The sequence below is a fragment of the Pleurodeles waltl genome, chromosome 9 (genome assembly GCF_031143425.1).
Source record: "Pleurodeles waltl isolate 20211129_DDA chromosome 9, aPleWal1.hap1.20221129, whole genome shotgun sequence".
Taxonomy (NCBI): domain Eukaryota; kingdom Metazoa; phylum Chordata; class Amphibia; order Caudata; family Salamandridae; genus Pleurodeles; species Pleurodeles waltl.
In genome coordinates, this window is record NC_090448.1 from 243,452,804 (window position 1) to 243,480,610 (window position 27,807).

Sequence of the window (27,807 nt, forward strand, 5' to 3'; positions counted from 1 at the left end):
CCCCAGCTGGGCCTCCGCCGTCTTCTTGCTCCAGCGGCGAATGTCCTCCCATCATTTCTGGCAGTGGGTTCTCTGTCTATGGTGGACCCCCAGGGTCCGGACGTCCTTGGCGATGGCACGCCAAATATCCTTTTTCTGGTGGGCGCTGACTTAGAGGAATAGTACAGGGGAAAAGGATGATATTTAACCGTCCGGACCGTCACAGTCATTGGCCCATGTTCCAACCCTTGCCCTGACGCACATACACTCACCGTCCGCTCATGCAGGCCTCAGTCCCCCCGTATCTTCCATCCACACCACTCCAAACAGGCATTGCCCATACAGCATGCTCACAGTGTACTCACCTGTTTGTGTGGAGGACCGTAGAGTAGCGTGTACTGGGGGAGGACCCCATCCACTAGTTCCTCCAACTCCTCCAACTCCTCCAAAGTGAAGGCAGGGGCCCTTTCCCCAGACACATGAGCCATCGTCGCTTCCAGACACAGGTCACAGCAGCACTTGCAGTGTAGGTCTTCTCCTGCCGCTGGGTCTCCTGAAACTTGGCCAGTACCGTTGCCATCGTCTCCTGGGAATGATGGTACGCTCCCATGATGTTGGAGATGGCCTCGTGGAGAGTGGGTTCCCTGGGCCTGTCCTCCCCCTGTCACATAGCAGTCCTCCCAGTTCCCCTGTTTATCTGTTCCTCTGTCCCCTGAACCGTGTGCCCACTGCCCCCAGGTCCCTGATGTTCTTGGGTTTGTGGGTTTGCCTGGGTTCCCTGTAGTGGTGGACACACTGCTGCTTGACGTATCCTGGGGACAAAGGTATGGGCCCACTGGGTGGGTGCTCTGCTGGTGTTTCCTGAGGGGGGAGGCTCTGTGGTGGCATGTGCCAGTGTGTAGGGACTGACTGTCCCGAGGTACCAGATGGGCCGGCTGGTCATCTAGATCCAGTTGGACAGAGCTGCTGTCATCACTGTGGGCCTCTTCTGTGGGGGGGGGGGGTTGGACATGTCTGGCACCTCCTGTCCGGTGACGTTGGGTAGGGGTCCTGCAGGGGTGTAAAGGCATGATTATTGCATTTGTGTGTGCCATCGTGTGCAATGGGTTGGTGACCCTGTACCCCAGTGCTTACATTCTTGTCTAGGACCTTGTGTGATATTTGGTTTGGGGATCTGTGTGGGTATCTGTAGTGGACATGCTTTGGTGATAGGTGTCCATGCTTTGGTGTTGCATGCAGGGCTTGGTGTTGGGATGGGTGGTTTGTGATAGTGGGACATATGTGAGGTGTTGGAGTGATGGGGTGAGGGTGAGGGTGGGGGTATGTGATAGCATGCAGGGAGGGTGGGGGATGTAATAGTTAAGATTTGACTTACCAGAGTCTATTCCTCCTGCTACTCCTGTGAGGCCCTCAGGATGCAGTATAGCCAAGACCTGCTCCTCCCATGTTGTTAGTTGTGGGGGAGGAGGTGGGGGTCCGCCGCCAGTCCTCTGAACTGCAATCTGGTATCTTGAGACCACGGAACGCACCTTCCCCCGTAGGTCGTTCCACCTCTTCCTGATGTCATCCCGTGTTCTTGGGTGCTGTCCCACTGCGTTGACCCTGTCTACGATTCTGCGCCATAGCTCCATCTTCCTAGCAATGGAGGTGCGCTACACCTGTGATCCGAATAGCTGTGGCTCTACCCGGACGATTTCCTCCACCATGACCCTGAGCTCCTCCTCAGAGAACCTGGGGTTTCTTTGCGGTTCCATGGTGTGGTGTGGGTGATGTGTGAGGTGCTGTGTTTAGTGATATGTGAGGGGATGTGTTTGTGTTTGTGTGTGAGGTGCGTGGAAGTTGTGTGAGTGATGGTGTTGTGTGCCTGTGGATGCTAGTTTGTTGATGGTGGTGTCTCTCTCTGTGCTTCATTCTCAGTTTTTGTCACAGGGGTTTGTGGGTGATGTGGGTGTGTGTTTTATGTTGTATTGAGTGTGTGGGTGTGGTGTGTGTATGTGTATCAGGTGTGTGTATTTCAATTTGTCCAATGTGGTTGTGTTTTGTAAATGTGTGTGTATTTTAAGCGCGGCGGTGTGTACCGCCAATGGAATACCGTGGTTGAAAGACCGCCGCATGGATTCGTGGGTCGTGAAATTGTGGGCGTATTCCTGTTGGCGTGACAGTGGAGGTTTTTTTATCACCAGTTTATCACTGACCTTTGGTGTGGCGGACTTGTGCGGGTGTCTAGATTTTGGCAGATTCCGGCCTGTAGGTAGTAATAGCTGTAGCGGATTTCCGCGGCCGAAGCGGTGTGTTGGCGGTCTTCTGCACGGCGGTAAGCAGCATTTACCGCCAATGTTGAAATGAGGGCATTTGTCTCTTGTACCAGACACAAATTTACTCCTGGCTCTGCACACCCTGGCAAAATGACCCATTTTAAGACATTTGGAACATTTATTTCCCAATGCCGGGCAACAACTTGCATTTCCTAAATGGGAAGAGCTACTGCACCTATAACAATCAAACTTCTTGAAATTCTCCTTTTGAACAGATGTCTCAGGTCTAACATTTACATGATTTTTGTTAGACTTCTGTTTAACTAATGATACACTCTGATGCAAGTCTTTGTCACCAGATGTATTGATTTGCTCCATGCATGTTGTAGTATTTTCTATTCTAGTGGCTATTTCCACAGCTTTCTCTTAAGTTAAGTTTGGAGTTGACAAAAGAGTCTCTTGTACCTTCTCATTATTAGTTTTCTCGACAAGTTGATCCCTTATCATTTCGTCCTGGCACGCTTTGTAATCGCACGAAACAGCTAACATTATTAAGTCACCCACAAAACTCGCAACAGGTTCACCATAAATTTGCACTCTTTTGTAAAACTTATGTCTATCCATAATCACATTCTTACACGCTTTAAATCTAACATCAAGAGACTTAATAGCAGAAGCATATTCATCAATTCCTCCATCTCTCTCTCCTTCTGCCAATGGTACTGCAACTTGAGGAATGTGTTTTAAAATGTTACGACCTTCCGGTCCTAAACAATGTCGACGAATGGTGAATTTATTCTAAGGAGTAAAGGAATCACCATCCATTGCATCCGAATAAGCTTCAAAAATCTTCCTTCCACAGTTCCCAGTCTGATTCTGATGAAACTGGATCCGGAGTAAAAATAGGAGGGGGTAAAATAGAGTGATGCATGGCAATTAAAGTTAATCACACTAAAATTGTAAGGTGTGCGTGTTACCGTAAAGTGAACAAAAATGTGCCACAATATATCAAACACTCAAAAGTTAGTGACATGCTTGTATGTTAAGGTATGTGTTTCACCGTTTGATGTTAGAAGGCAGAGGATTATAAAAGTTAATAATAGCTGGAAATGCTGTAACCCACCGAAAACGCTGAACACCAGAAGAAGGGTGCAGTGAAAAAGGTAGATTCCCAAATAAAGTCCAAATAAAGTGCTGTCCTTCACTTGAAGTCTTAACCGGCTTAAAGAAGAATCTAGAGATGCACACAATGAAAGAAAACAGCACTGCACACAATGAGCGCTGACAAGAATAGCCCTATAAGTGTTTTTTTCCTGTTCCATTGCCAAATACCTTTTTTTTTTAAACAGAACCACAAAGCTTCACTTGATGGGAATTGCCAGGCACCCAATGCGCTGGAAGCGTATCACATAGAGTCACGCCTGCAGAAAACAATACCCAAGCGGGGTGTCCAGACAATCAACGCGCTGGCATCGTATCACCCAGAGACACACCCATGACTGCAATGTTTGTGGCGTGCACGTTCCTCGAACCAGCGCGCGCCTAGGGCTTCGGCTCCTCCATCTCCTCGCGCCTGATAAACAACTTCGGTAAGATGGCCGGGAACACAAGTTGAAACAGCATGGGTCGCGCCTCCAGGAACAGAAATCGTCGGAAGTGAAAACAGAGGAAGACAGATCCGAAGACAGTTCCATAACCGCTTCCAAAGCTGAAGATCTCACCGCTGTGCATGTGCGGAAAATCGTACTGTCCTGCAGCGTCCCTCGTCGCCAATACAAGGTTTGATGTAGAAAAGGTAAGTTTATTAGATAACAGCAGGACAATACAACTCTGCTTCCATCTCTCCCGACTGACTCCAACCGTCTTTCCAACCTCTCACATTCCATCGAGTCTCATGCCCAAGATTCTTCGAAAAAGCACGAGACTCAGCAACTACAAACACACATTAGAACAGACCCAACAAGACCCAGAACTGAAATGAGTTAAAATGGAGAAAAGGATACCCAAAAAACAATTCTTTGAGGTCATTTTTGTAAAAGAGGTGCTAATTAGTTTTTCCTGAGTGGTGACGTAGAATAGGTGGTAGAAGTAAGGAGTAGGTCATAGGTTTCTCTTGTTAAGTGGGAGAAAGTTTGTAAGCAAGGCTGCTCTTTTGTCTGTGCTTGATGAATATTGAGAAAAGCTGATGACAGCAAGGTTCTGAGATCTCATTTTTAATTGTGTTCTTGTTTTGGATACTTCTGCTTGGAGCCAGCACTATTGATACTGCCACAACCTAGTACAAAGGCTGTATCAGATCAACAGCCAGAAAATTATATTTAAAAAAAGAAACATTCCAAATCAGTTCTGAAACCTCAAAAGTGGATCTACATCCCCTGTCTGGAAATGAGTATTAAAGTGGAGCTGTGAAATGATTGATCAGTAGGTCACAAGAATAGAGGTATCAAAGTGTCTCTGCTTGTTAAGTTTCCTATTTCTCACAAAACCTACAATATGGTCAACTAATAAAAACCTCTATAACTTTATTATTTTCTTCTTATTCTTTGATGCCTGTATGTCTTTCCCTCATTTACTGGGAAAATTCAATGATATTCCAATGACATTCATTTAAATTAATTACAGTCTCATCGATTTGCTTGGATACTTTCTCTGGTGGCAATAATACCGAAGCAGGGACTAGAAGGGATACCTGCTTGTAAAGAGGGTGAGCAAGACCTTGAATCACCAGGCCAAGGGATACACTCTCCCTGCCATATTAAGAACTGACAACAAATGGGTATCACCTGTACACATACAACAATTTCCTTTCTCAACTGAGTAACAAGTCAGATATCACCAAAAAGGAAAAAGAAAATTCTTATGTTAGTCCCTCCGCCACTCTTGTAGTGGCATGCCTAATCATTGGAGCTGACCATATTCCAGGGAGCACTCTGAATATTTCTGCGACTGGGCTTCCTAAATCTGTATAAAATTACCTCAAACCAACCTCGGTTTCTCTTTATTGACGGTTGTTTGGGTATGGTTAAAATTATCAGTTGGGGATAAGGATATTTTGGTACCATGACCATAATCAATCATTGACATGTTTCAGCCCCTACACTCAGGCCTCTTTGGTCTAGGGCTTTCATCAGGTCAATCATACACTGCCCCAGATACACAAATACACTAATCGAGAAAGCATGCTGTGCTAACTAGCATGCAAGGTAAACATCTGTTAACAAAAATGTATTTAATAATGGTGATGGTATTGATGGTCATCACTCAAGTCTTCTCACACTGTGCAAATGCTATGGTGATACTATAAGTCATGCAATAATGCAAATGTGTTGAATTCATGCAAAATGTGAATGGTCTTTGTGTCACATGGTGTGTTTTTTGCTTTCATGCCTTAAAAAGCACCCAGCATGTCATGCACCATGATAAGAGTTGGTGCCTTTTTTGTGAAAAGCATCCACACATTCTAATTCAAAATAAGAGACTTATTTGGTAAGTTATGGTTTCTTGGTGTTGAGATTCTCTACATCTTTAATCAAGACTTACACAAAGGCTAAACCTTCTGGAGGCATTGAAGACGTGGGAATTGATAAAGGACTTCTTATGTTGTCCCATTGAGTCACTGTCCACATCTGTTATTGGTTCATTCTGAAAAAAGACCTTTGCTCTGATTTTGCTGAAGAATTCAGCCAATTTGCACCTCAATTTGAATTTATCTATATCTGAAGTAGGGACAAACCTAAGCCTTTTTTAAGCATTTTGCTTTCAACCTGTGTTCGAATCTCGCTTACCAGGTTAACCACCAGGTTTAATAGCCACTTGGGTTGATAAGAACTGGACTACATGTACCATTGATCCTCCCATACATAACTATTGTGGATATACAGCCCCCTTCCCTCTGGGGACTGCTTCTACATTAAAATTACACTCCCACCATCATCTAGACAGGGATGAGCTTTTAATTCTCAGCACTACTCTCTGGTTTGTACTCCTTAAGTCAAAAAAATAGCCTCATGATTCCTTAAAGTGAACTGCTGGCAATGGGACTCTAACCCGAAAGAATATCCTCATGTACATACTGACTGTGTAAAAATACTGCCCTTAAGGTGACTTCAAAAGCAGATACCCACTATATAACAGTAATGAATGTGTGACTTCATTTTTAAAGAAAGAATTTTCACAATGAAAAAACAATTCATACAGGAACAGGACTACAATTTCCATGAACCTGCCCTGACATTTCGTCATCACGTAGGTGACATGCCACAGCCCACCGTGCACAGTTTAAAGATCAGCCTCTGTAACACAGACATGGTGAGCTGGGAGAGTGTGAACAGTTCAAATAGGTAACAAGCAGCATGCTAAGCATGATGAAGTGAGTATGCCCCCTACCTTATGGGGATCTTTTAATGTTGGTAGGTTTCTTCTGATGGCTATTGAGTGCTAACCACTGCTCTAGTCCTTCATAAATACATGCCTTTCTGACACAGTTTTCCCATTATCGACAACAATATGCCTACAGTGTGTGACTACAGAAAAATTCTACCTTCTCCTCCCGTGTGAGTAATAAGATTGCTAAGTAAGGTCCTATCATTATTTTCAATGAAAATGCATGGATGCTTTTCACACAAAAAATGGTGCCACCTCCACCTGCAGTGCATGGTATGTTTTTAAGGCAGAAACAAAAAGACACAATGTGTGACACACAAATCATTTACAAAAGGTTGTTGTGCTGCGGATTCAGAACAATTGCATTATTGCATGGATTTTGATCTCACTATAGCATTTACACAGCATGAGAAGTCTTGAATGATGACCACCCATGCCATCACCATTATCAAATAAATTTGGTAACAATTGAATATTTGCTTTCCTGGTTGTTAGCCTGTTATTTATAAACAATTGTGCCTCTACTACAGGAATCAAGAACCTACAACCATTAAAAGACTAGTTAGCAATGTATGCGTTCTTAAATAGAGTAATTGTATATCTGGGTAGAGTATGATTGATGTCCTAATGAAAGCTTTGGGCTCAAGAGGCCTGAGTGTAGGCACCGAAACATGTTGATGTTTGATTAGGGTCAAAGGATGATTTTTTAGTATTAGATACCTCCGGTCACAAAACTATTCAAAGTGCTCCCTGGAATACCGTCAAGCCCATTCTATTTTTCAGGGACCAGGATGAGACCTGATGACGAAGCAAGCCAGTACTCGAGTGTGTCAGGGTCTAACGTAAGAAAATAAGTTTGCTTCTTCAAGTTGATATGGGCAAGGTATCAGTTGAGAAGGGAAAAGTGTTGTATGCAGACAAAGAAATATCCATTTATTGTCAGTCACTTCCTCTAATGGCCTGACAAAGTACGGGTCATCAAAGGAATCCTTTATACCATCTACCCTATTGAGAGTAAAACCTGGCTGTGAGGGATAGGAAAAAGAATAATGATGCTGTCACCCTCAGAAAAAACTCCTGGTGCATGGGACAATTATTTGTTTTGTTTTTCAAAAACAAACTCCTGCATTGGAAGTTTGTTTTTGAAAAAGAAAAATGATTCTAAAAGTTTGCTAGTCAGCAATTATTATGTCTGAATGTAATGTTCTTCAAATTTGTCATTCAGAAACGGAAATTACCATGACAGTCGTTCCTGTCCATGTAGGCAGTTGTCCACAGGGCCAATGGACAGCTCTAAATTTGGCAGGCGAAGGTCCCTCAGGATGTTGAAGGTATTGTCCTCCGCTATCTTGACCATCATTTTACTTACTTCTGTCATGACAGTGGAATAAAGCCTCCCTATTGTATTATGTTGGTCACTTCATGCCCTATGTAATTGTTTCTCTTTTGATAAAATCACCCTCAATATTTTATGGCTATATGTTACTGGGATATATAGTTTCCATATCTGGTTTTTATGTTTACAAAATCATTTTTTTTCCTTTCTTATAGACTGCTTTGTTTACTGGATCAAAAGTAATAATTCCAAAATGCACTGATTTGCTGCTGGAAAAGAGGTCTTCTTATACCATGGAGTCTTTTGTTTTTCCTATATCTGGCCCTTGTACATTGCCATGGCTTTGTGAGTAAGAGTGAGTACATAGCTTTAGAAGAGTAGCTTTAACTAGTCTTGTGAAGGTTCTAATAATCTTTATCATTAGTCACATCCAAGGGTAAATGTAATGGAGTATGAGCATTTGTGAATCACAGGGACCACCTCCCAGGTCGATATGTCTTGCCCCATAGTGTAATGGAGTGGCATTCTGTCCCATGCCTGTCAAAATAATTTGGAAGCATTCAAACATTTAGGACGTTTGCCTGCACCTAAGAAAGTTTTAGCATTAAGGGCCTCATATTGCAAAATCACAGGGTTTGTGACGACAAAAGTACTTAATATTATGTACCATTATTATGGGAATTTCTTTGGAATTGTAAAAAAGACTTTTGCAATCATTTCTGAATTGCAAATAGGAGGGTTCATGAAGGGACAGGAAAAAAAAATATTAACCCCATCACCCTGGGAGAAAACCCACTGTCTGTGGGACCATTAGTTCCCTCTCTCCTTATTCCAATTTGGAAAGGAGTTTATTGATATTTTGTGACTGTAATTGCTGCTGCCAACCATTGATGACCTAACGACCCCTGGGTTGGGGTGGTAACTAATTTGCAAAGGAGACCCCATAATACAGGATGTGGGAAATCTAAAGAGTTAGAGGTTTTCCAAAACTGTCAGCCTAACAGTGCAGCATTTCTTCTATTTAGACAGCAAACAGGTAAGTAGTGAAGTATTTCTGCTGTTTGCACATCAAGTAATCTGGGATCTCTAATTTCATCCAGTAGCCAGGTAAATATTTAAGTTTTTCTGCTATTTGTATGCTGCTAGACGAACAGTGTAGAATCTGTACTATTTAACCGACGGCAAGGTAAATAGTGAAGCTTTTGTTCAATGGGCCCAGCGGCCAGCTGTACAGTGCAGAATCTCTACTGTGCAGAATCTCGACTGTTTAGCCAGCCGCAGGATAAATAGCGAAGTTTTCCTGCTATTTGCATGACTGCCAGATGAACCTTGCAGAATATCTACTGCATAGCCAGCGGATAATTACGTTTTTCTGCCATTTGCACAGTGCAAGCCGATCAGTGCAGAATCTCTACTCCTTAGCAAGCAGACGTGTAAATAGTTACGTTTTTTAAATCATTGCACGGCCTTTAGCCACCCGGTGCAGAATCTCTACTATTTAGCCTGAGGCCGCCAGCCAAATAGTAAATCATTTCTATTATTTAGCTAGTAGCTGAGCAAATAGAAGAAAAACTTCACTATTAACCTAGGACTGGGTAAATACCCAGTACATTTCTATTTTGTCAAGTCGAGTCAAAATGTAAATCAGTAACTTGTGGTAAGAATGAACAATTAAAACACATTTGCAATATGTAAGAAATCTGAGATAAAACATTTATTAGTGAAGTTATATTCTTATCATCTACTACTCATTTGTCCATTTCGGAATATGAAGTATATTTGACCTAATCTCACCTAAACTGTTGGATTTCACACCTGATTCGTAGGCTCTGCCTGTTAGCAGCTACCTGAAAGGATGGCTGCACAACGCCCAGGTGGGAGAAAGTTTGCCCTAGCATCTTCCAAGTCGGACATCTGTGATTTATTACTCATCCATTGCACATTTCTAATGCAATGGAGATGTCCCTTAAGACTCAGTATAATTAGGCACAACCGCAGGTCAGAGACATTATAAGTCATGGGCAAAGTGGACCCTGGCCCAGGGCCCAAGCCTTTCAGGGGGCCACGAAATAGAGGCAGCTCTATTCTTGCGCTGATTATCTTGAATATTTCTTAAAAGGTTGTTTTAAATAATATCTTTCCCCTTTAATGTGGGTGATATATTGGCGTCTATTAAAGGCAAGTTTTTCAGCACCATGCAAGATCCATAAAACAGTCTCTTTTGGATCATAACAGGATCTCACAAATGAGAAATGGGTGGGGGTCACAAAGATTATTAGCAATAATATTAGTGAGCTGCTGCTGAATTATAATATTGAAAACACACGTCACTATTCTTGAATATTAGATGCAAATACATTTAGAATTTGGAGCAGTGTATCTGTGCACTGTCAGTGAACCGGCGAAGAGGACATTGAAAGAACTGAAATTGGATCATAAATTTAAAGCTGTTACAAGCAGGGGCCCACAAAATACACTTGACCCAGGGCCCCTGAAATCCTTATGATGTCTCGGCAGTAGTTTTGGGCAAAGCGTTGCCTCAGAGATATTCTTAGTGTGACCTGGAAATAGCAGGTATGGCGTTAGGAGACAGGGGAGAACTTATATTTCTAAATGTATTTACATCTATTATTCAAGAATGTGAAGGTGCTTTTTAGGGTCAAGCAAGCGTAGAATGCGCTTGTGCATGCGTATCGCTTGCGAGACGCTGTAGTAGGAATAGTGAAGGTGCTTTTTAGGGTCGAGCCTGCGTATCACTTGTGAGACGCTGTAGTAGTTAGAAAAGGGCTCGGAGCCCCACCCATGTCACGTCAGTGTCTTTCATTGGTTTGTGGGCTTGCCTTTTAAAATCTGCTTGCTTTCATTAGTAGAAGGCATGCATACATCATTCCTTTTCCGGTGGTTAGCCCTCCTCGAGTGCAGTGACCAAGTACTGAAAACATACGAGGCTCGCTGTTTTCCGTCCAGTTTGTGGACTACTTTTTCTCTTTTTTCGCAGCGCGATCTCGCTTGGCAGAAGTCAAGCGCTTTCCATGACATCGACCCTGTTACATAGTTAATTGCACTTTTGCCGGTTACGTAGATAATTGCACTTTTGACGATAGATTTCACTACGAGTGAACTGATATTTCCGTTTGTGTGTCTGCTTTGCACTGATAGCGGCCATCAGCTCGCTTATGTGAAACTTTTACTTTTCAGTTTATATGGCAAGAAAAGTCTGGTTAGTTATGTGAAACTGCTTTATTTTTATTTTCAATTTATGTGGCAAGAAAAGTCTGGTTAGGAGTTTACAATGCTAATTGCTCAAGCTCAAGCAAACGCAAGACTGCTTCCATTTCCATTTGCATTTTTTAGCAGCGCAATAGCGCAATTTTTTTTTCATTTAATGAGGCAAGAAAAGTCCGGTTGGGAGTTTACAACTGCTAATAGCTCTAACTCGGAAAAATGCGAGACCCGTTGCATTGCAAATGCTTATTTTGAATTGCAATTAAGCACACACATGCCCCTTCAGCATATGTGTGCTCTACAGGTGCACCACTATTTTTGGGGTACATCAAGGGGGGCCTTATAACAATTGCCATCCCTGTTTTTGCATTTCCTAAATAGTGAAATTGCCTTTTAAGAAATGCAAAACCAGCCTATTGACTCAAATGCAATGGGATTTCTTACTACTGATTTCCTAATAGCGATTCCTACTTTGTAGGAATCGCTATTAGGAAATTGGTATCTTTGTATATAACATTTTGCATTTCTTAAACAGTGAATTCTATGAAGTCGCTATTTAAGTAATGCAAAACTGCATTTCGTACATCTAGCCCTAAATTACTGGTTTATTTTTTAAAAAACTCACTGAAAACGTTTACTGCCTTGTTTGCTCAATAGCAGAATTCCTGACTACCTATCTGCAGTGCTTAATTTGTGCTTGTTGTTTCCGGTGCGGAGCACTGGCACTTAATTCTGAGGGCCAGCGCTTAGTCTTCTGTCTCAAGCATTTACTGCGAGCAAAAGACACGTGGGAAAGACGGAGGAAGAGAAAAACGAAAAAGCGTCAGAAAGGGGAAAAGCAGGAAGCTGACAGAGTGAGCTGAAGGGGCAGGGAGTGGCTATAAATGGACGGAAGAGGCCCGAGGTGGCTTCAGGATTACTCCGCCTCAGTATTATGTGCTCGCACTTTTAATTGCAGCCGTGTGTTTAAGAGGAGAGCTTTGAGCACCGGCACCTTTTTACTTACAAATTGAGCACTGCCTATCTGAAAGTACAGAAAGTTATTTCCATCTCTCTCTTGAACTCTCCTCCTCAGTTTATTCATTGTACTTGTAATTCCTCTTTTCCTCTTTCATCTCTACGGGGTCTTTGGGTTAGTTTTCTGGGAAGAGCCTGGCTGCGTGAGAAGCGTGTTCTGATAAGCTTTGGGGCTTAGGACCTGAACACAGTATATCTAAGGGACTTTGCCTTGGGAAGATAGAGTGCTGAATGGGCTGATAAATGTATGTACATAGAGGAAGCTGCTCAGAAAGACTGCTAACGTTGACTTAATGCCACAGAACTAAACAAAAACGAATCAACACCTGTACTCATAATTTCTGTATCTTTCGACATCACTTCAACTTGTGAGAGAGTGTGGTTCAACGTGGTGATTCGAATTTGAGTTCTACTTTGAGTTCCATTCAACCTATCGATGAATTCTGTACAATTTTGCCCACTTTTTATTTTGAATTTTGTTTTCTTTATACTCCTTTGGTGAAATGTTGAGAGACAGGCCAGACTAATTTGGTCTGCTGGTCTGTCACCATTTTCATTGGCATCAAACTAAAAATGGTATTCCTGATGGCGTTGTTGCTCTGTTATTGGTTCCCCAGTGATGATAGGAGTCCTGTTACTGCCTTTTCTAAATGAAGCTCCAGGCGTGTCATCAATGAAACAAAATTGTAGACATTTGGAGAATGAAACAGAAAAAAATATTGTTACGTGACCGCTCGCATTCTTGGACTATAATACTAAAATAAGAAAAAAGCAACCTATATTTCCATATACACAATTCCAATTTCCGGTAACTTAACCTTGAATGCAAATTTGTGCTATTTAACTTACACATTACATTTTTTTATCCACCCTTAAAACAGTGGTTCTGGAACAATGTTTAGAGTAGGGTTGATTCCATCAGTGTTACATCGCTAAAGTTGTAAGGACTGTGAAAAATCAAAGCTTTCACTGAAATTGTAACCAATGAGCTACTCCCATTCAGTAGTAAAGTGGTAAAGGTGTAGTATGTAGCCTGTGGTGCACTATGGAGTGCCTTGTTGCAAATAAATTACTGAAACATCGTGTGATAGCACACTGTAATTTACAGACAGCACATCTTCAATTGAAATGGCCACAAAAGTCTTACTAATGTGCGCTTTTTCTGGTAAAACTATATGGCACCTAAACATAATGGGGCTCATTTTGAGTTTGGCGGGTGGAAAAGCCCGTTTGCCAAACTCCCACGGTCAGGTTGCTGCCAGTGCGGCTGCATTCCAGTGGGCCCCATTACAAGTTCCCCACTGGGTCAAGGTGGGGAAACTGTGTTTTCGTCCGCTGGCCCAGGGGGCAAAAGCCCACAACATCAACGCTAGTTCATAATGAAGCCAGCGGCACTGTTGCGGTGCTTAGGGTGCAACAGCACCTGTCGTGATTTTCACTCTCTGCAACTGCCATGTAAAAGCTGGTGGAGAGGGGGCTTGTTATCCCCAGTGCATTGCTGCATCAAGTGATGCCCTGGCAGATTAGGACCACCAGCACCACCAGGCTCTCCAGAAGAGGTCATAATGTGGCAGTCTGACCGCTGCAAAAGCGGTTGGACCACTGTTTTGGCGGCAGTCAGGCTGCCACCGCAGCCCTAGTGGTCTGTAGACCGCCAGGGTTGAGGTGACGGCCTACTTCCAGCACCTATCGCTTAAAACAAACATTAGTTCCCAATCCTTTAATTAGTTACTGTGGTCTATGATTCTGTGGGTGTATACATTTTCCTGTCCAAGGAATATACCAACATTTCCCCAGAAGCCTCTTTGTAATCACAGGGTCAGTAAGAGTGTATCAATAAAAATGTCACCATCTCTGCATCCCTCAATATTTATTATTTTCTTTTGATTTATACTGGTCTAGATATATAATCTTCTATATTTTGGATTAACTACAAGCTGAATTTGTCCATAGAGCCAACCCTTAATATGTGCTTAGTACATGAATGCTTTTGGAGAGTTAGATTTTTATTCCTAAATAATGAGGGATGTCAGATACAGAAAAGTTCTACTTTCCCCCCTGTATGTGACCCATTCATTATATCAATATTCTTCATTTGTCATCTGCAATTAATATTGTTGATTTTCAAAACAATCATCTTAAAATGGTAAAAGAAAGTGCAGAGACATAGTATTGTTGAACATTGTGGCCCTCAATACAACCCTGGCGGTCGGTGTTAAAGCGGCAGTAATACCTCCAACAGGCCGGCGGTTAAAAAAATGGGAACACGACCACAGCGGAAACTGACAACACATACAGCCACTTTAACACTCCGACCGCCACGGCGGTAGCAACGAACACCGCAGCGGTAACCACCAACAGACAGGTAGAAGTCAATGTACCCCCTACCCCATCACAACCCGCCCATCCGCCAGCTTTTCCTGGGCGGTACCGATGCCGTCAAAAGCACGGCAGAAAAGTACCCAGAAGGGGAACCACTCACCTCTTGACACTCAACGAAGAACCAGGATGCCATGAAGCCCGAGCTGCAGGTCATCCCCATGCTGGTCTACTTCCTCATCTACCAGGAGTACGAACCGCGGCGGCGACAACCACAGTGAGTACTGCATCTAGTACACGGGGGGGGGAGAGAGTGACACACACACATGCAACACACAACAACTCACCCCCACCCTCACCCACAACACTATACACACAAACACATGCACCAACATTACATTTACACCCTGTAAACCCCCGGAAGAACGCAAGGACAAAAGGAATAGAGTCAAATCAGTGATATTTTAGAAATAGTCAGATATACCTAATAATTTTAAAAACAGTATTTTCAAAAATATCTACATAAGGTGGTACATTGTCCACTCAAAATGTTCGTAGGCCACTGGACCAAAACTCATAGGCCAAGCCCACACTTGACTCCTGCCTCAATACGGAGAGAACACTGCAGGGGCATCAGGTCGAAAACACCCAGGCACCTCAGGGGGACAGGGAAGGGGGGGCACCTCAGCCAGAAGATGGAATAACACAACTGCTCCTAGAGGGGGCTTCATGCCCACAGCGATGTCCTGGGGAGTGCAAGCCACAGTCTCTCAAGTGGGTGGTTTGCCCACTGCTTGGTCCTGGGGAGCGCAAGGCCACAGTCTCTCAAGTTGGTGGTTTGCCCACTGCTTGGTCCTGGGGAGTGCAGTGCCACAGTCTCTCAAGTGAATGCCTTCCTCCACTGGTTCTGGAAGGGGCTTTGTGCCCAGTGTGCTTCATTCAGCCAAGGATAGGGTGAGTGGATGCATTCTTCCACTGGTTCTGGAGGGGGCATTGTGCCCAGTGTTCTTCATCCTGCCAAGGATAGGGTGAGTGGATGCATATCTCCACTGGTTCTGGAGGGGGCTTTGTGCCCACTATGCTTCATCCTGCCAAGGATAGGGTGAGTGGATGAATATCTTCACTGGTTCTGGAGAGGGCTTTGTGCCCACTGTGCTTCATCCTGCCAAGGATAGGGTGAGTGGATGCCTTCTTTCACTGGTTCTGGAGGGGGCTTTGTGCCCAATGTGCTTCATTCGGCCAAGGATAGGGTGAGTGGATGCCTTCTTCCACTGGTTCTGGAGGGGGCTTTGTGCCCAGTGTGCTTCATCCGGCCAAGGATGGGTTGAGTGAATGCCTTCTTCCACTGGTTCTGGAGGGGGATTTGTGCCCAGTGTGCTTCATCCAGCCAAGGATAGGGTGAGTGGATGCCTTCTTCCACTGGTTATGGAGGGTGCTTTGTGCCCAGTGTGCTTCATCCTGCCGAGGATAGGGTGAGTTGATGCATATCTCCACTGGTTCTGGAGAGGGCTTTGTGCCCACTATGCTTCATCCTGCCAAGGATAGGGTGAGTGAATGAATATCTTCACTTGTTCTGGAGAGGGCTTTGTGCCCACTGTGCTTCATCCTGCCAAGGATAGGGTGAGTGGATGCCTTCTTTCACTGGTTCTGGAGGGGGCTTTGTGCCCAATGTGCTTCATCCTTCCAGGGATAGGGTGAGTGGATGCCTTCTTCCACTGGTTATGGAGAGAGCTTTGTGCCCAGCGTGCGTCATCCTGCCAAGGATGGGGTGAGTGGATGCCTTTCTCCACTGGTTCTGGAGGAGGCTTGGTGCCCAGTGATGCAACACTTGGGGTGTGGCAGTACACAGTACCTCACCTGGGTGTCTGAGGCATGGGATGTGCAGGAACCAGGTTGCATGATAGTCCATGGAGGCAGGGCTAGACACCATCCGGCGGCAGCTACGCCTGCAAACCGATGGTAGTGCCGGTGCTGGTGGGGGTGCTGCCAGTGGTGGAGGGAGGCTCCAGCCCTTCTCCTGCAGCCTCGGACGGCTGCCCACTGGGGCTGCTGCTGCTCGTAGTGGTGCTACTCTCAGCAGTGCAGGTGGCAGTGCTTGCGGCGGTGCTTGTGGCGGTGACTGCGGCAGTGCTAGCGGCGGTGAAGGTGGCGGTGCTGGCCGTGGTGCAGGTGCTAGTGCTGCCAGTGGTGGAGGGAGGCTCCAGCCCTACTCCTCTAGCCTCGGATGGTTGCCCACTGGGGCTGCTGCTGACAGTAGTGGTGCTTGCGGCAGGGCAGGTGGTGGTGCTTGTGGCCGTGCTAGCGGCGGGGCTGCTGGTGGTGCTGCCTGCAGTGCAGCTGGAGGTGCTGGTGGTTGTGCTGGTAGCCACCAGGCCTTCACCTGCAGCCTCGGATGGCTGAAGTGCCTTGGCTGGTGTTTTCTGCCCCTTCCTCACCTTGCCAGATGGTGGTGTGACCTTGGGTCTGGCAGCTGGAGTCTTTGAGGTGGCCTTACTGGGTGGTTGTGGCTCCTTCCCCTTGCTGGATGCTGTCCTCCTCTTCACCTTGCCAGGTGGCGGAAGGGCTTTGGCCTTGGCAGGTGTTGGTGGCACACTGGCTGGGCTGACGGGTGCCCCCTTTGAGCCTCTGATAGCTGCAAGAACCACAGCGGACGTCGACTTGGTGGCTGAGGTGCTGGGCTGGGTTCATCCACCCTGGCCCGAGGGGAAGGATGGGGGAGGGGTAGGGAACAGGTCAATGTATGCCAGGAAAAGCTTCTTAAGGACACTGGGGTGGGAAGAGGGTTTGGGAGTGGAGGAAGAGGGAGTGGTTGTAGGAGGTGTCTGTCTGCTGAGTTTGAGTGCAGGTGCATGGGCTGGATGCTGTTGTGAGGTGGATGGCTGTTGGGTGGGTGGGTGCTTGTGTTTGTGTACTTTGGGAGGAGGGGTCACAGACACACTGGGAGAGGACACAGGGGACGTGTGCATGGACGTGTGAGTGGTGGCTGCCAGTGAGGGGTGTGTTGTGATGGGCGTGCTGGTGATGGAGGATGTAGTGCATGCAGGTGTGAGTGGAGACGCTACTGGGAGGGAAGTGGATGACGAGGATGAGGGGGACACAGTGGAGGCAGTGGATCTTGGTGTGTCTGCATCAGGGTTGGTGCTTGTGTGAGTGTCTGTGAGATGAAGCGTGGTGCTTGTGTTTGCCTGAGCCACTTTTGTGTGTTGATTTGGGTGAATGCTGGTCTGAGGGTGTGCTTGGGATAGGTTGGAGTTGAGGGGATTCGGACTGGGTAGAGGAAGTTGGAGGGGGAACCTGAAGACAGGGACAATGGCTGCCATCAGTGCTGAGGCCAGAGTCTGAAATGCTCTCTGTTTGGCCGCCACGCCTGAGTGAATGCCCTCCAGGTATGCACTTGTTTGTTGCAAATGCCTCTCGACACCCTGGATGGCATTCAGAATGGTTGACTGCCCAACAGTGAGGGATCTCAGGAGAGCAATGGCAACAACACCACTACCGTTGGGGTACACAAGACACAGGGGGCAGCCCTATGCACTAGGCCATGCACTACCAGTTAATAAGATAGTCACCAGCCCCTGGGGTACAATGCCTAATGCCATTAGCTGCACACCCGAAACCCACAGGACCCTGCCCAGTATTAGATGCCCACCTACACTATTGGGGTTGGAGTGCTTCAGAGCCTGCCCAACAAGGGACACACCCTGCCATGTTCCCCCTGGCCTAGGGGCCCCCACAGCCCACATCCCCCACCCAGGTAAACCTTAACACGTGCACAGTCATGATTCTGAATCTGTACTCACCCCCTTGTGGCTGCTGTGATGCCTTCAAGCGCCCATCCAACTCTGGAAAGCCCCCCCCCCCAGGGTCCAGAACATCGAGGGGTCACGGTACAATGGGCACCCCTTCCTCGTTGTTAGGCCAGCCCCAGCTGGGCCTCTGCCGTCTTCCTTGCCCAGCGGCACAGGTCCGCCGACCGTTTGCGGCAGTGGGTGCTCTGCCTGTCAAAGACCCCCAGGGTCTGCACCTCCTTTGCTATGGCACGCCAAATCCCCTTTTTCTGATGGGTGCTGACCTGCATGGAAAAGACAGCAGAAAAGGGAATTAGTTAACCGTTCAGACCTTCCCACTCACGGCCCACCAGATCCCTCCCATCCCCTGACGCACATACATTGACCACCATACATGCAGCACTCTGGACAGGATGCTTCAGCCCCCCCATACATGTGGCTTACACACACAGCAATCCATACATTCATGGCCCACGCATCATGCTCAAAGTGTACTCACCTGTGTGTCTGGAGGACCGTAGAGTAATGTGCCCTGGGTTAGGATCCCATACACCGGTTTCTCCAACTCCTACGCAGTGAAGGCAGGGGCCCTTTCCCCAGACACATGAGCCATTGTCTCTTCCAGCCACAGGTCACAGCAGCGCTTGCAGTGTAGGTCCTCACCTGTTGAAGGTCAGGTAGCAAGTTAGTGAATAGATGTTAAATGGCGGTCACGTCCATGGCCGTGCGTACCGTCACAGCCGGGGTACATCGCCATTGGCTCCTGGAACCCATAGGGTCCAATGATAACCAATACGAAGTTGCGCGGCGGTCATCGACCGCCTACCGCAACGGCACACAACGCCAGCGGAATTACCTCTTTCCACTTGTCCATCCTCACAGGTCAGGCAGCCATTTCAGGGGGGCACAGGCTATGGCACCTAACTGTGTCACAGCAGACATTGGCATAGCAACTGACTCTCAGATTCACATAAAGGTTCTGTAAAGGAAAAGATGCATCATTATTTCAATTGATGTGAAAATGTGACCCTCTGCTCACTGTTTTCCTCCATAGGCTTCAACTGCTGAGGATGAATATGAGATGGCGACATCCTCTGGTGTACAGACCCCTGGTGGACCTTGCGACAATGGGGGACAGACACATTATACTAACATACAGACTTAATCAGGCCAAAATCCAAGAACTGTGTGACCAATTGGAGCCAGACCTGATGTCAGCTATCTGCCAGCCCACAGGTATCCCCCCTCTAGTGCAGGTCCTGTCAGTGCTCCATTTCCTGGCAAGTGGTTCCTTCCAAACAACAGTGACCATGGCATCAGGTGTTTCTCAGCCAATGTTCTCCAACGTGTTGACCAGAGTGTTGTCAGCCCTCCTGAAACACATGCGCAGCTACATCGTATTCCCCCCCAGGTGGAGGATTTTGCCACAGTGAAAGCTGACTTTTATGCCCTGGGACATATCCCCAACATCATTGGTGCCATTGATGGTACACATGTGGCATTTGTCCCCCCCCCCCAGAGAAATGAACAAGTGTTCAGGAATAGAAAAACCTATCACTCTATGAATGTGCAAATGGTGTGTTTGGTGGACCAGTACATCGCCCATGTGAATGCCAAGTATCCTGGTTCTGTGCATGACGCATTTATCTTGAGGAATAGCAGCATCCCATATCTGAAGGGCCAACTCCAGAGGCACCGGGTGTGGCTAATAGGTGAGCCCAAGGTTCCCACCCAGTATAAGTTGGTGTCTGGGTGTGGGGTTGTCCCTAAGGGTTAGTGTGTGTCTAACAGGTATCCCTCGATATTTGCAGGTGACTCTGGTAACCCCAACCTCTCATAGCTACTGACCACAGTGAGGATTGCCAGGACAAGGGCAGAGGAACGTTACAATGAGGCACATGGGCAAACAAGGAGGATAATTGAAAGATTCCTTCACCTCGTGAAGGCCAGGTTCTGGTGCCTCCGTTTGACAGGTGGATCCCTGTACTACTCACCCAAGAAGGTGTGCCAGATCATAGTTGCATGTTGCATGTTGCACAACCTGGCCCTGGGACGCCAGGTGTCTTTTCTGCAGGAGGATGTGCCTGGAGATGGTCTTGCGGCAGTAGTGGAGCCTGTGGACAGTGAGGAAGAGGAGGCAGAGGAAGAAGATGTGGACAACAGAAGTAATATAATACAGCAGTACTTCCAGTGACACACAGGTAAGACACTGTAACTTCACTTTACATTTCAGTTTTCTGTTGGACATTGTTCATGGCAGCCTGACTTCCTTATGTCTATGGCCAATCATTGTACCCTTTGGCATCTCTATTTTCTCTGTGGCCCACTGGTGTGTTTACTGCTGACCACTATAGGTCATTCCAATGAAAATGTAACGGTACATATGACTTGCAATGCTTTGATAATTTTGTACTAATCCATATTTGAATTGTTTGACAGACTCCAGATTTGTATTTGTTCCAAGGGTGTTTATTTAAGTGCTCATACGTAGAGGGGGATGTGCAATGGGCTGGGGTGATGGTGGAGGAATGTCCAGTTAGAGTCCAGTCTCTTGGTATCACAGGTGCATTGTCCAATGGGGGATATGAAGGGGAGTAATGGCAGTTCAAGGTGGACAGGGTGACAGAGTGGGACAGAAGGGTGACAATCAGGAGAGTACTATTTCCTGGCGGGGGTCTTGGCAATGTTCTCTGGCTTCTGCCTGGATCTCAGGGACCGTTTGCAGGTTGGTTCTCCTTCTGCAGGGTGTGGGGTGCTGGTGGCTTGTTGGTTCTGTGGTGGGGCTTCCTGTCCACTAGCGCCGGTGGAGGGCTGTTCTTCGGTGTGCCTTGTGTCAGGGGCTCATTGGTGTGCCACTGCCTACCTCATGGTGTTGCCCATGTCACCCAGCACCCCTGCAATGGTGACCAGGATGGTGTAGATGTTTTTTAGGTCCTCCCTGATCCCCAGGTACTGTCCCTCCTGCAGCCGCTGGGTCCCCTGCAACTTGTACAGTATCTGGCCCATGGTCTCCTGGGAATGGTTCCCTGGGCCTTTCCTGCCCCTGTCGCACAGCAGTCCTCCCAGTTCCCCTGTTGTCCTGTGCCTCTGTCCCCTGAACCGTGTGCCCACTGCCACTGACCCTAGGTCCTTGATCATCCTGTGTTTGTGGGGTTGCCTGGGGTTCCTGTAGTGGTGGACACACTGCTGATTGACGTGTCCTGGGGACAGTGGCATGGGCCCGATGGGTGGGTGCTATGCTGGTGTTCCCTGAGGGGGAAGCTCTGTGGTGGGTTGGGACTGTGGCAGGGTAACTGACTGTCGAGAGGTCCCTGATGGGCCAGGTTGGTCATCGTGATCCAGGCGTGCAGAGCTGCTGTCATCACTGTGGCCTCCTCTGTGAAGGGACCGGATGTTGCTGGCAACTCCTCCCTGGTAATGTCGAGTAGGGGTCCTGTGGGGATGAAAATGCAGTGTTATTGTATCTGCGTGTGCCATCTTGTGCATGGGTGTGTTTCTCTGCATGGTTGTGATTGCCCTGTCAGCTTTGCCTTGTGTGCGTGGTGATTTTGTGGATTAGGTGATTCTCTCTAATGGGCATGCTGCGGTGATGGGTGTCCATGCAGGTCTGTGAGTGGGGTCCATGGATGGGTGTTACATGCAGGGCTTGGTTTTGGGATGGGTGGGTTGTGATAGTGGGGCATATGTGAGGTGGTGGAGTGATGGGGTGAGGGTAGGAGTTTGTGATGGCATGCAGGTAGGGTGGGGGATATAGTAGTAAAGATTTGACTTACCAGAGTCCAGTCCTCCTGCTACCCCTCAGGATACATTATTGCCAAGACTTGCTCCTCCCATGTTATTAGTTGTGGGGGAGGAGGTGGGGGTCCACCGCCAGTCCTCTGTAAGCTACCTTGTGTCTTGCAAACACGGAACGCACCTTCCCCCAGAGGTCGTTCCACCTCTTCCTGATGTCATCCCTTGTTCTGGGGTGCTGTCCCACGGCATTGACCCTGTCTACGATTCTCCGCCATAGCACCATCTTCCTAGCAATGGACATCTGCTGCACCAGTGATCCAAATAGCTGTGGCTCTACCCGGATTATTTCCTCCACCATGACCCTTAGCTCCTCCTCTGAAAACTTGGGGTGTCTTTGGGGTGCCATGGATGTGGTGTGAGTGATATGTGTGAGGATGATGTGTTGTGGTGTGTGCTGTGAGGTGCATGGATGGTGTATGGGTGATGGTGTTCTGTGGCTCAGATTGAGTGGGTGGTCCTGGCTTGTGACTCTCTCTGTTGGCAATCTTTTTTTTCGTTGAAAGGGTGATGGGTAATGTGGGTGTGTGTTTTATAGTGGTCTGAGTGTCTGGGTGTGGTGTGTGTATGTGTGTCAGGTGTGTGTAGTTTGAATTGTCCAATGTGGTGTAGTTTTGTAAGTGTGTGTGTATTGTGAGCACAGCCGTTTGTACCGCCAATGGTTTACCATGGTTGAAAGACCTCTGCGGTGACTCTTGGGTCCTGATACTGTGGGCGTATTCCTGTTGGCGTAACGGTGTGGGTTTTGCTACCGCTAATTTATCACTGACCTTTGGTCTGGCGGACTTGTGTGGATGTCTGTATAGTGGCGGATTTCTCTGTGTGGGTAATTCTACCCGTTACAGAATACCGCTGCGGTCACGATATGTTGGTGGCCGTCAGCACAGCGGTATGCTGCATTTACCGCTAGGGTTGTAATAAGGGCCTGTATGTCTTTCCTATAAGCTCCTTTGACATTCATGTAATGTAGATCTCCTTAACAGTTAAGACCCTTATTTAGTGTTAAATGTGTTGGAAGCATTCCTTCTGCAGTGACTGTACTCTGAGGAGTGCTTGCAAGTCTCACAGGGAATTATTGATGAAAGTAACTCCATCAACATGGTGAGAGTAATGTCAGAAAAAAATTAATGCTTTGTCCTAAATGACAGCAACTTTTTCTTTTTCACAAATACTCAAACTGAGGGTTTCTTTTTCTGAAACATAAAAATCAATCTCTGTGACATGGTGTGAGTTTCAGCATTTTTAGGTCTTGCTTAGACAATGCATTTGCTGCCTCTTCAAGATCTTTTGTTTCCCATCAGTAGGCTTACAGACTACCCATTGCTGACTATTGGTTGGCTTCATTGTAACTCTCAGTTGCTTGCTTTTTTTGGTCAGCTACTGTAGATTTCCTTCCTTTTTGTGTGTTTAGCACTGGCCTGGAACTTTGATGCATTACATATGTCTATCCACTGCTCATTTTTTAGGTATTACAATTTTCTTTGAATTTAAGCACTTTACCAGAGTACATCTTTTTCAGCTGAATCCCTTGTGTACTTCTCCCCTCTCTTTGTTCCTCTCCTGGCCTTCTGCTTGGCCCCACCCATCAACCCTCCTTCCATTGTCCATGTTGTCTTGACCCCACTCTCCTTAGTATCTGTGTTGGCTTGCCCCCACACTCTTCCCCTCTGTTCATTGTTCATCTTGGTTTGCTGTCTCCCTCACTCCCTCTGCTTGTTGTCCATGTTGACTTGCCCTCATCCTCTCTCCCTCCCTCCATTTATTGTCTGTGTTGACTAACCCCACCCACCATCCCTCTATTATTTGTCAATGTTGGCTTGACACCACTCACCCTCCCTTTGTTCATTGTTGATGTTGACTTGCCTCCCCCCTTCCAATCATTGTCTGTGTTGGCTTGCCCTCACCCTCTCTCCCTCTTTTTATTGTCCATGTTTGCTTGCCCCAAACATCTTCTCATCCTGTTCGTTGTCCATGTTGGCTTGCCCCACTTTCCCTCTCTTTCTCTGTTCATTGTCTGTGCTGGCTTGCTTCTGCCCTCTCTCCCTTTGTTCATTGTCTGTGTTGGCAGGGTTGCCCTGTCTGTGTTGGCATGTGCTGCAGTAGAACATGGCTAAAAAATATTGACAAAGCCAAAACTTTCGCAGGTTGGACGTATTGTCTTTGCCAATGCTTGTTCATGCCTGGGACGGCCACGGTGTGCTTGCATTGTCATAGAATAAAACATATCACTGGAATGACTAAAGTAGAGCTGCCCTAAATATGATTCATCTTCTGATGACACTCATCAGCCACTTAGAAGAAAGAAAGTGTTTCTGACTACAAAAGCTGCTGAGGTGCTACCCTTGAAACACATGGGTTCCCTCACCTCTAAATGAGGAGTGAAGACTGAGAGTTGGGTGAATGTGGCATTTAACAGTTTTGGAGGATGCCCAGCTCTCAATGAGATCCTCAATGGGTTTCTGCGATTCAGTGAAACGTTGTGTACAAACAAACATCATGTCAAATAGAATATTTATTATACATCTACCACAAGAAACGTTATAATCTCCTAGTCAAGGAGCACAAATGGAATATTTCAAGTATAAAAGGCAATGAAACAAGAGAAGAAAGATTAAAACTAAAATTAGCATATCGAGGAAAAAAGAAAAAGGCTAATAGAAAGTGAAAAGTGTTCGGGAATTATATGACTTGAAAATAAATTTACCAAGGCAACATTTCATTATAAAGAAACACAAACAATGAAGTACCTCTGTAGATAGCTCTGAATTTCCTCTGTAGACAGACCACTGCAGTGAAAACAATTGTACATTGCAACTGCACCATTAATTAGAAAAAATTAACAGATAAATTATAGGGATTTTGGGCCAGATGTACAAAGGCCTTTTTGCATTTCTTAACGGGCTTAATCGCAATTACCATCAACTTCAAGTCTACGGTAACTGTGAACAATTTAAAAAAAAAAAAAAAAAGATGCTTTTTTAGGGTCGAGCCTGCGATGCATGCGCTCGCACATGCGTATCGCAGCAAGACACTTTAGTTATTAGAAAAGGGGTCTAAGCCCTGTCGACATCACGTCAGTGTTTTTCATTGGTTTGTGGGCTTACCTATTAAAATCCACTTGCTTTCATTAGTCGAAGGCATGCACACGTCATGCCTTTTCCGGTGGCTAGCCCTCCTCGAGCGCATCGACCAAGTACAGAAAATATGCGAGGCTCGCTGTTTTCTGTCCGGCTCGTGGACTACTTTTTCTCTATTTTACTAGCGCGATTTCGCTTGGCAGAAGTCGAGCGCTTTACACAGTTAATTGCACTTTTTCGGGTTACGTACATAAATGCACTTTTGTCGATAAGTGAGAAGTCGGGTTAGGAGTTTACAACGCTATCAGCTCTAACATGAGCAAACACGTGACCCGTTGCATTGCAAATGCTCGTTTAAAGTGCAATAGAGCACACACATACCTCTTGGGCATACATATGCTGTACATGTGCACCACTATTTTTGGGGTACACCAAGGAGGGCCTTTCGCCCATAGCCATTCTTGGTTTTGCATTTCCCAAATAGCAATGTCCTAATAGGACATCACTGTTTGGAAAATGCAAAACCGGCCCATTGTCTCAAATGGCATGGGATTTCTTATTTGCGATTTCCTAATAGCGATTCCTACTTTGTAGGAATCGCTATTAGGAAATCAGTATATTTGTACATAGCATTTTGCATTTCCTAAATAGCAATTTCTATGAAGTCGCTATGTAGGAAATGCAAAATTGTATTTTAGTGCATCTGGGCCTAAATGTGCTACAGGGTAGTAGGATAACGGCTAGTAAGAATAAAATGGTTACAAATTTTGTTTAGGGTAAAGAGGTTTAGAGTAGAGGTTATTTTTGTGGTCAGGTTAAGGGAAGTGGTTAGTGAAGGGTTTCAGTTTAAAGATAGGCCTAGGACTACCATTAGGCTAAAATTATGACTGGGTGGATATCGTCTGAGATAAAGGAATTCATTTTAGCAGGTTCTTTCTAGGAGTTCTTCAAAGTTGATTTAGTAAATTGTTGGTGGGGTTTTTCCGTAGCGGTTTCCTTGAGAGGAATTTCTTCTATGAGGCGGTCTTTGTAATGATACATATCTAATTCCAGATGGATACTTCCATTGATCTAATTGCCTTGCCCGTTACAGACACCAAGATCATAACAAAGCAGGCCTTCCCATTTAAAATGTATAAGTTTATTCACTGCAAACAAATGGAAGTTGATGTGGTGTTAAATTGTTGAGAAATGTATTTCAATTTCTTCATTAGGAAAATAGGTTCAGTCTCTTTGTGAATTGCAGTTTTATAAATATCAGGGACTTTTTGTACCTTTGTACAGTGTCTACCTAGACTAAGCAGGGGGTTCCATACTCCACGGTAATTCTATATCTTTTGTTCCTTCTGTACAATAGGCAATCTCCTTTTTAATGCATATGTAATAATTGTTTATAAATTCATTGATTTAGGGTTTTTTGTAGTGCATGATTTTGCCTGTCATCCCCTTCACAGTGAAGCTTTGGTCATTTATCGTTCTTCTGGTGGAGAAGATATGACCACAACATTCATGCAGAGACAGGTCTTCTTCATTTAAATCCAACTTTTCTCTCACAAAGGGCACTTTCCCTCATTGCCACTGCCTCAAAATGGGCAAAGTCTCATCCCATCTGAATAAACCACACATAGATGTTAATGTTCTCAATAACTTACACCTACTTTCCGGATTTCTCTTCCCTGGTAGAGTGATTACAGCTAAGACTCTTCTTAGCTACCTCAGCTTATAATGGTCAATGGTTTCTTGGATACCTTTCAGTCTGGTTTTTGGAAGAATTGCAGGATGGAGACTGCCTTTCTATAGATTGTTGGCAATGCTCTATAACTCTTCAGTGTAGGAAACTCTTGCCTCTTGACCATTCTGTCACATTTGAGACCGTCAATCATTCCTTTCTAATTAACTTTTTCAATGGCAGAATGAGTATCAAGGGCTTAGTACTTAAATAGTCTACCTCTTACTACTTGTTCAAAAGGTATGAAGATTATAACATTGGGAACTCTCTCTCCAGTTTGGTTAGTTCTCAACATGGTGTCGTTCAAGGCTCCATTCTGTCTCCTCCTCTGTTCAGTATACAAGTAGGATCACTGGGAATAATTCTTATTCATTTTGAGATACTCACTCACCTATACCTCAAGTTTCATCTGCTACGCTATTTATTTCCTCTCCAAAACATTGGAGACTGTTTAAAGATGGATGTCCACATAGCATTTGAAACTTAACGCTCCCCGCTAAAAAGCTTCTCTCACCTATTTCACAAAGCTATGTGTTCAGTTTTGGACCAACTGACTTCACGTTTTGGATTGTTACTCCGCTATTGTTGATAATTCCAAATTGTTGGGGGTTATCCTCAAGAACAGACTCAACGTCTTGTCCTATTGCAGTGCAGTAACCAGGAGTGCTCGTTTTGAACTCAGGCTGCAAGAACTGAAGTTCCTACTTCAAGCCCTTGTTCTCACTAGGATCGATCATATTAACTCACTCCTTGCTGTGACTATGTGTATTGATTAGTTCGTTAGTGCCTGAACGGTAGTTGTGCCACAATTAACTAATACAAGAGCCCATATTTAGTAAGGACTGCCTAGGTTGCTGTATGGCCCTTCACAACTTTTCTCTGTGCCTACAGGATTTAATGACGTTAT